Genomic DNA, 10,166 nt, shown 5'->3' with positions numbered 1-10,166 from the left:
ATCAGGTAACTGTTAATAACCACCATACCAAGGGTTGTGTCCCTTCATACTTTATATTTATACCACAATATGTATTCACAAGACTGATCATTCAATAAACTTATAAGTATTATAAATCAACTCTTAATTTACATAAATTCAACTGGTCATTAAAATATGAATTTAGCAAATATGTTACTTGTTCTCTTCATGTATTACAGTAATTCTTGATTCTATCCATGGCGGAGGTGTGCGAGAGTGTTCTTGATTCGGTAATGGAGGTTCTATTGATTCAGTAATGGCGGTTGAAGAAGAAGAAGAAGCGAGCCGTTGATGGTTTATATAGTGTTTTTTGATGGTTAAGAATTCGTTAAGAGGCGGGAAACTTTCAATTGGTATAAAACTACCCTTCATTTTACCTTTATTCACAGAAATAACCCAACCAGCAAAAAAAGTGTTCACTCCAGTCCTCATTTTGTCATCGAGTCTTCTTTTGTATGGACTTTCGTTAGGAAATAACTGAACCTAACGAAATTATACACCGGTTGTTCGAATAATATTTGGTAATACTGATAATGCTCGATTAAAATGATCATATTTCTAACATAGTATGAATTGTGGTTTAATCAGTCTCGGGTGGGTATCCTATTCTGACGACTCGGTTATAGACGGGAATCCCAGTTTGGTTTCCGAATCAGGGATAGGGATACATCTTCTATAACCGTCTGTGATGGAGGTGGTATGGGTCAGGGATGAGCTCATATTACAGTTTATATAAGGTGCAAAATTGAGGTGCACAAAATTCGATCCTAAACTTAGGGTGAAACCTCTTGGCCTTCTGAAAGCCGACACAAATCTTAACCGGTCCTAAACTTGAAAACGGGTTTCAGTGGAACCTAGAGGTTGAAGATGTTGATTGTCGATAAAGCATGGAAAAGCCCGGTTAAGCCCGAAAAAGCCCAACTGGGTCCTTTTGATGACTAAGGATTATACCCGATAAGATAAATGATAGTAATGACTTTTACCCAGTAAACACTTAGGGGCCGTTTACCTAAATGTTTACCCGGTAAGTGCTTACCGATAGGATTCAACATTATAATTTATTTTGATATGTAAGAGTTTAATACATCAAAACATATCGAATGCAACAAGTTACTGGGTAAGTGCTTACCTGGGTAAGAGTCGTTATCCTTACTTACCGAGTAAGACGCTCTATCATTTTCATTGCTCTAGGCCGGTAAGATTCTTGGCCCTTCTCATGGTCATCCGACAAGAAAATTTATCCGATAAGCACTTACCAAGTAAATGTTTAGTAAACGACCCTTATCCGATTAACATTTGATAAAATACCATTAAACTATTGTTTTTCTAATTAACAAATAATAACAATCAAATAATAAATAAAAACAAATTGATAATACAAAGGGATCTGACCTGTGGGGTACGACGTTCATTTAACGGAAATACAAAAACGCCTTTATCAAATGTGATAATACAAAGAGATCTGACCTGGTGGGGTAAGACGACTTAACCCGTGACCTAGGTCGAGTCCAAATGTGATAATACAAAGGGATCTGATCTGGTGGGGTACGACGACTTGACCCCCGACCTAGGTCGAGTCAAAACTCGTTCACGTCTCTGATTTAGTATCACACGGCTAGACTCAGAACCATTTATCCTCTATATACGTTAGAACCTCCGTTTTTTCTCAAGAACTTTTTTAAAGAGTAAATCTAGGGTTTCTACGTAATCTTTCACAAATAACTATGATAAAAGCGTTTTCGTGAAATAAATAACTTCTCGTTTGAACCCTTTTCATGATAACAATAATATAAATAACAATAGGTTTCAAGAAAACGAAATATAGGGGGCAAGAAATCGATTATCGATGGGGGCGTCGTTTAGGGTAGAGAGAGAATTTTTTTTGACTTCTTTCACACCAAATTCGAGTATGGATACCGTCTTATATAGGATCGAGAATTTTCGGGTTTTTTATTCGGGTTTTTTTTATGTGGATTTTAACCGAATCTTGAATATTTTAAGCCTGATCAGGCTTATTGGGCCTGTGTTTTTTGGGCCGGGCTTTGGGCTTGGATATTTTTCTATCTATCTCTAGTTGGCCCGTTCTTAATTACTTCACTTGTGTTTGACTTGGACTGATAAATGTAACTAGAAGGATACTCGTGTAATGTATCGAGATATATTTTTATTTCACTGTTTCGTTTTATTTTTTATCCATGTTGATATAATACGATTTTTTATGGTTTTGAAAAAGCGATAATGTTTTTATTTTTGAATAAAATGTAAATTTGAAAATATCATATAAAATTTGCAAGAAATATATCAATATAAGTACAAATTAACTATTTAAAAGTTCTTATTTGTATATATTTTTTAATTCAAATTTTTTATTATAATTTAAGTTTAACGTAACGAAGTAACTTAATTTAGGTTTAATAATATTTTTTTTATAAATATGATAATTAAGTATTATGTTAGAACTCAATAATTATTCTAATTATATTTTAGATTTTTTATATTTTAAAAATGAGATGTTCATCCTCTATTTAATTATGTTTATCCGCAGTTAGTTACATTATTTCAAACATAGAGCTTTAATAAGTTGTACTTATGCACAATTTACTTGTAACCCTTAAATTTTAAGTAATATGCATCAATAAACAATACTTCATGCATAAAAAATTGTTTTTAAGAGTTTTTGTCAAATACTTTATAATATAGTATAGATAATCAAGTAGGGTTGTTCGTGATTCAGTTTGAATGGTTTAACCCTTTCAAACCATCAATTAAACCGTAACGGCAGTCTCTTTTTTTTTTCAAAGCTGAGCAATTTAACAAGTGACCTAACCAGTTAAACCGGATCACAAAAAGTCGATGTAGTCTAATCGATGGTTTGGGTTTCTTATGGGCTTTAAGCTAAAAAACGTAACATTTTTATTTCATATGAAATTCCTTTTATAATATATGTACTATATTATAAAGCATTTTACAAAAACTCTTAAAAACAATATTTTATGCATAAAATACTGTATATTGATGTATATTACTTAAAATTCAATATTACAAGTAAGTTGTGCATAAGTACAACTTATTAAAGCTTTATTTTTCAATTCGTGTAACTAACTGCAGATAAACATAATCAAATACAAAATAAACATCTTATTTTAAATATAAAAATTATAATATAATTAGGATAATCATTGAATTTTAACATAATATTTAATATTATTAAACAAAAATAAATTACTTTTTTATTCAATCTAAATTAAATTATAATAAAAAAATGGAATTAAAGAAATTACATATAAAATGAAAACTTTTAAATAATTAATTTAATACTAATATCGATACATTTTTTTTCAAATCTATATTTCGTTTAAAATAAAAATATTATTGTTTTATAAAATCACATAAAACCGTATTATATCGACAGATAAAATGAATAAAACAAAACATTAAAATCGAGATATATCTAGCTGCATTGCGTGAGTACCCTTCTAGTTATTAAAAAATAGTATACCAAATTATAAAAAAACATTTATCTCTAGAATTTGAAAAACATTGAGCAAGTTTAAAAAAAAAGTTAAACAAGTCCCCTAACAATTGGTGGGATTACCAAAGGGCCTTTGGCCTAGCGGTATCGTAGCCCTTGGCCTTCTAGGAAGTCAGGGGTTCAAACCTCACCATAGGTGAGGAGGGTGTGTGAGTTTATTTGTTGCATTTGCCGTATATAAATATTATATACTTCAAAAAAAAAAACAATTGGTGGGATTTTCGACCAACATTGAGTAAGTTGAACTTGAAGGACGATTTTGATATTCGGATTTTATTTTTGATGCATTTTGGAGTTTTGCCGAGTTGAATAACACAGTCCATTGACAAATGAAAACTAAAAACATAGACTGTTTGTTTGTTTCAATTTTTCAGAGGCACGTATGTCTTATTTCCCTCTTATTTGATAACAGTTAAACCAATCTCTTATTTGCCCTTTATTGTTCTTCAAATCCTCAACAATGACGTTTCTTAACCGATTAACCTTAATTGATCATTTCTCTCAAACGACCCTTACCAAATCAATCCTCACATCTCTCAATTAATGTATTTTAATAGGATGTAAATGTGTTAAACACCTTTAATGACATATTTATTTTAAATAAATGTTAATTATATAGTTTAGATATAAATTTCATAATGATGATGAACAAATATATGAAATTGTATAAATTTATTTATAAATTCAACACTATCATTTTTAATGGGTAACATAAACGGTTTAAACAAATTCAGACGTTTATCAGTTTACAAAAACAAACAGTCTTATTAATTCATATTTCAGACTTTAGCACCACCTCGTATAAATCAAAAGTGAAATAAGATTTCAGTATATCTTAAAAAACAAACGCCACCATAATGTCTTTTGATTTTTTTAATTTGCCCATAAAAGTTGAGTCTACAACATGAAAACTAAATATAATTAATACATGTGTATTTTGGTTGTGCGTTTGGTCCAGACTGATGAAAAGTCGTTCATATCGCAAACCAAACCAGTTCAAGCGGTTTCACTATTTTTAGACTAAACTGGGCCTTCATACCGCTCAAACCGTCAAAAACTGTTTGATTTGACTCTTTTTTAATATATAATATTTATATACGGCAAATAGAACAAATAAACTCACACACCCTCCTCACTTTTGGTGAGGTTTGAACCCTTGACCTCTTAGGAGGTTAAAGACTCACATACCGCTAGACCAAAGGCCCTTTGGTGGTCTGAATTGACTTTGTTCAAACGGTCCAACAGTTTTTTGAGCACCCATAGAAATTATACTTGCAATCTAGAATACATAACACAAAAAATCGAGATCTAATTTCAGCGATTTACAGTCAGGTGTCGTTTTTTTATTAAAAAAAAAGACCATCTTATTTACCACTTATATCTTATTAAATAAACATGTTATACATGCTTAAATTAAAAATAAAACCTAAATTATATATTAAGTTGTGTTTTATAAATTTTACGGATGAAATAACTGGAAATATGTTGAAATAGATGGACAACGTTTAAGGTTTCGTTGTTTGAGAATTAGGGTAATAGTTTTAAAACATTTGTTGATAATTGTTTATGCCAAAGTTATACTAAATAGTCAAAGACCTTTCAGCCTAATGGTAAAGGCTTGGGCATGGCATAGTCATGAACCCGAGTTCGAACATTGGGAGAGGAGTGTTGGCGACATTTAAGTGGGGCCATGCTTAGCCTCCAAAATTGCCGGGGATTAGTCGGGCTTTGGCCCGGACACCCTTACAAAAAAAAAGTTATACTAAATAATTTAAGGTTGGATTGTGGAGCTTTTACGATTAAAGACCAGATCATTTGAAATAAACACAACCAAATAATAAAGGAACATCGTTGATGCACTATGGACGTCAAAACAAGGACGTCGTCCTCGATAACAGTGATTACAGTAACAAATAACTACGTCGGTCGTGGAAGATATCGTAAGACAACAATTGCTTTTGTGTTTGCTCTTTGGGTACGAATCATGTTATAATCCATAAGGTTTAGATAATTAAGCTAAGCCTTTGTTAAATGATATTATTTCTATATTATTATTATTATTATTATTATTTTTTGTAAGGGTGTTCAGGCCAAAGCCCGACTAATCCCCGTCAAATTTGGAGGCTAAACATGGCCCCACTTAAATGTCGTCAACACTCCCCTCCCAGGGCTCGAACTTAGGTTCATGACTATGCCATGCCCAAACCTTTACCACTAGGCTGGAAGGTCTTTGACATTATTTCTATATTGTTGTTGGTAGAAAAAGTGAGGGATTAAGTTTCAATCATTTATTTATGGTTTGAGAAAGCTTCATAGTTGATTCATCATGGTTTTAGTTTTAGTAGCAAACCTATGGAGATTAGGTTGTTTAATGAGTTGCATGTTGTTTAAAAATGCATATAAAATTACCCATTGATCCTATTGAGGTGTGCAATATACCATTGGAAAGGTCTCTCTTGCTTCTACAACTTTGTATCCATACTTGATTTTAACTCCATAAGGCTCAAAACAATGAGTTTCTAGAATTGGTCCGTATAAAACGAGATGTTCTCACTAGTTTTAGAAAAATCATATAAAACAGGGTGAATCCAAAATGATTGAAACCATAAGTAATAGACCTACAACTTTTGTTTAGACATCAAAACCTGAATGTACCTTTAGGTATGATAAAAAGGCTCAAAATCGAGTTGGTACAAAGCTGTTAAGTGCAGTGATTATATTGCATTACTTGTTTGTAGTTTGTGCTTTAAGGATTTGTGATGCATGTAATCCAATCCTAATCATGTATAAACTTATTCAGGACCAATCTTAGGGGTTATTTGGCAATTGCTGAATGATTTGGTGCATAATGATTAAGTGGCTCTCATGATATAGTGCAAAATGAAATATAATTGTTTGGTAATTGTGCAATGAAATTAGGGCTCTTAATGGTTAAGGAAGATCCATGATACAAAACCATTCAGAGGGTTTTAGAACCATTAAGAAGCAGACTTTTTTTTTTGCCAAACAAGATTCACCTCTTAACGATTCAGAGGTTGCCTCTTAATGAAACTATTAAGAGGTAAACAAACAATCCCTTAGGATAATAAATGAGCCTTAACAAATGGATAGGACCTACGTGCATATGCAAAACTCTAAGGTAACTTGGAGTAACGTGGTCTAAATTTGGAATATCCAGAATGCGTAGCATTACACCAATTACCGTATAAGGTACGTATACCCAATTCTTGTGACTCTCCATAGTCACTAGTCTACTGTCGAGGTAATGTATTATCTCATTCACTATCAAGGCATTTATCACATAATCTCTTATTTTCAATTTAGTGAAGTTATATCCAAACATTTGAGTTCAATAACTCCTCTAATTGTCGGTGTCCAATATGTCTATGGCCATGAGTCCTATTTGGAGCTACTTAATAATTTTGGTTCTTTGGTATATTCATTATTGGCTACTTGAGGTTGAATTGAACCATCATTGGACTTGATTTTTTTTTATGAATTTGAGGGCGTATGGATCGATCATAGGAATTGTTTTCGGGAGCCATATTCAGGAACCGATTATTGGAAGAGATTTGAGTGTATTACCCTATACTCATTTCGTATTGTTCAAGTGGTCCTTACAACCCTTGAACGCAATTAGTTTTCATATTTGTTCTCCACTAATGATTTGATGATACTTCTTAGATTACCCAATTGAGATACTTCATGTAAATTGTCGATTGATCATTTTATGTTTCAATTATCGATCTCAATTGATGTTTTACTAATACTTTTTATTAACTCGATTATAACACTAATTTTTATCATATTAATTATCCGTTCACTGAGCAATTGGCTCAACCGAGGTTTGTTTTGTTCTCTGCACGTATAGGATCGCAAGTGGGATCATCTCGGAAGTGAAAGCTATGGAATGCAACTATTTTGAAGGTGACCTTGGATATAGCTTTTGTTTGTGTAAATATTGTAATTATAACTAAGGGATCGTTTACCTAAATGCTTACCGGGTAAGCGTTTAATTTTATGAGTCAACACTATGATTTATTTTACCGGGTAAGATTGTAGTACATCAAAGTGGTATCGTATTCAACAATTTAATCGGTAAGCACTTACCCGGGTAAGAGTCGCCACCCTCACTTACCGCGTAAGACTCTCCATCTTTATCGTTGCTCTTACCGGGTAAGATTTTTGACACTTGCCATGTTCATCCGGTAAAGAAAATTACCCGGTAAGCACTTACTGGATAAGTGTTTAATAAACGGCTCCTAAGTCGTCTTAAATTTGGTATCGCACGCCTTTATTTTGATGGATTTTCTAGTAACTCTTTTATTCCTATGTACATTATCTAGATATGTTGTTACGTTTTACTGCGTAACACACCCTCCTCCGGTTACGTGGAACGGGGGTGTTACAAGCCCAGTCCTTTTTCTTTTAAATAACTATGCTCAGTTGTCATTTGTAAAGATATGCTCACATGGCTTCAAATTTTAGAAAATATGCCCATGCTCACAATCATTTGAAAATCTATGCGCTACAAAGATTTTGGCGACTTTTTGCACGTTAAGTCGTCCAAGAGGTTGCGACTCACGAAAGCCTCGGTTTGGCCCTGTTTCTTCGGCTTTAAGCCTTTTTCATTCCTATTAACCAATAGATATAATAGAAGACTTAAGCAAACATATTTTAAGAATAAAAAGACATAAAAATGAGAATTTTGCATATAAAATGACATCTAATAAATTAGGTCTTTTCTTAACTTCTTACGATATATGTATTTTTTATTTGAACTTCCCCCCCCCCCCCCCCCTCTCTCTCTCTCTCTCTCTATATATATATATATATATATATAAGCAAAATATCGTGTGAGAAGAAAAGTTAATGTGAAAATCGTAAGAAGAGATGTAAACCCTAGGTCACCTTTAATCTCAAACCACCCATAAATCGCGCTTGATACGAGAATTAATCTGGTGCATCTCATTCTAATGTGCATCCAAAGGTGGAGATCACTTCTTACGCTTCTCACTTTAACTTTCATTCTCACCGGAACCCAACCATATATATAGCCAAAGGTTATTTTGAGAAGTGGTAAATATTTGAGAAGTAAAGAAGTAATCCTAGCCCTTCATACGGCCAAGATCGAATTTGACTAATCAATAATTACGACTTTGACTGGTTAATAACTACTGCTTTGACCGGTAAAAAATTGCGATTATGCATAAAATATAGAAGGTAGTTTCGTAACTTTTACAAATAGGCGGCAAACGGATTCATATATGAACTTAAGTGATTCACATATGAACTATATGTTCATATGTGAACTTGTGTAATTCATATATAAACTATTTTAACTGATTCACATATGAACTCATTAACTGATTTACGTATGAACTAATTAACTGATTCATATATAATCAGTTAAATAGTTCAGATGTGAACTAATTAACAGATTCATATGGACCCGTTTGCCGCCTATTTGTAAAAGGTTACGAAACCACCCATTTATCTTCAGTATACCCATGCAAGAAAATATCTGAATCAAAGTAGCAAATATTGACTAGATAAAGAGTTAAGATTAATTCTTTACTTCTTAAGGAGAACTGAGTTGTTTGTGGTAACTGTGAGAACCAATATTAACCACAAAGCAATAGATAAATTAGAAAATTTATAAATTTGGTAATTTTAAATTAAAATCTTAATGCAAGGATATTTTTGGCATTTTAAAACTCTCCTCTCTTCTCTCTCCGGCCACCATTCTCCGCCCTCCGGCCACCGTCCTCCAGTGATACCACTATGATGCCACTGTGATACCTAAAAATATTGATTCTGTTAAACAAAAGATACATTGTGATACCTAATCATATATAAGATGCATAGTGATACCACTGTGTTACATCTTCGATCGATCACACAAACGACAAAAATGTGATACCCAAACACATATATGATGCATTGTGATACCATTGTAGTATCACCGAAGGACAGTGGCCGGCGAACGGTGGCCGGAGAGAGAAGAGAGGAGGGAGGAAAGATGTAAAATACCAAAAATATCCTTGCATTAAAATTTTAATTCAAAATTGCCAAAATTATAAAATTTCTAATTTATCTATTGATTTGTGGTTAATATTGGTTCTCACAGTTACCACAAACTAATTAGTTCTCATTTGATTAGGCCCCTATATATATATATATATATATAGAGAGAGAGAGAGAGAGAGAGAGAGAAAGAGAAAGAGAGAAAGAGAGAAAGAGAGAGAGAATACAGACCTCCTCATTGCTATGAACTATACGAACTCATCTACACTGTCCGTTTTTTGTTCAACATTTATTATGCAAAGTATGGAAATGGGTGAAATTTTGAATTAGGAAAAATCAAGGAACGATTAATATCTGAATGAGTTTTAAATATTTTGAATTTAAATTTTGATCATCAATTAATTACATGATTATCTATTCCATAATTATCTTACTCTCCCTCTCTCCTCTTCAAAAACCACAAATAACCGCTACAGTTCAAAAACTGAGTAACACCATTAACCACTGTTCAAAACCATTCACTCTTGATCACTCCCTCAACGAACATCAGAGGCAATTGGATCCAACACCCCTGGGCGTATCGTCA

The 10,166-nt window shown here is 32.8% G+C and overlaps 1 pseudogene; it reads right to left on the bottom strand.

Moving 5' to 3' along the window:
• LOC112529066 overlaps positions 1–393 on the bottom strand; it is a 4,505-nt pseudogene extending 4,112 nt beyond the window's left edge.
• Positions 394–10,166: the final 9,773 nt, after the last annotated feature.

This window comes from Cynara cardunculus (assembly GCF_001531365.2).
Source record: "Cynara cardunculus var. scolymus isolate 2C chromosome LG 16, CcrdV1, whole genome shotgun sequence".
In the NCBI taxonomy this organism is placed as follows: domain Eukaryota; kingdom Viridiplantae; phylum Streptophyta; class Magnoliopsida; order Asterales; family Asteraceae; genus Cynara; species Cynara cardunculus.
The sequence above is the reverse complement of the archived record's forward strand: the minus strand, read 5'-3'. Positions and strand labels throughout refer to the sequence as shown.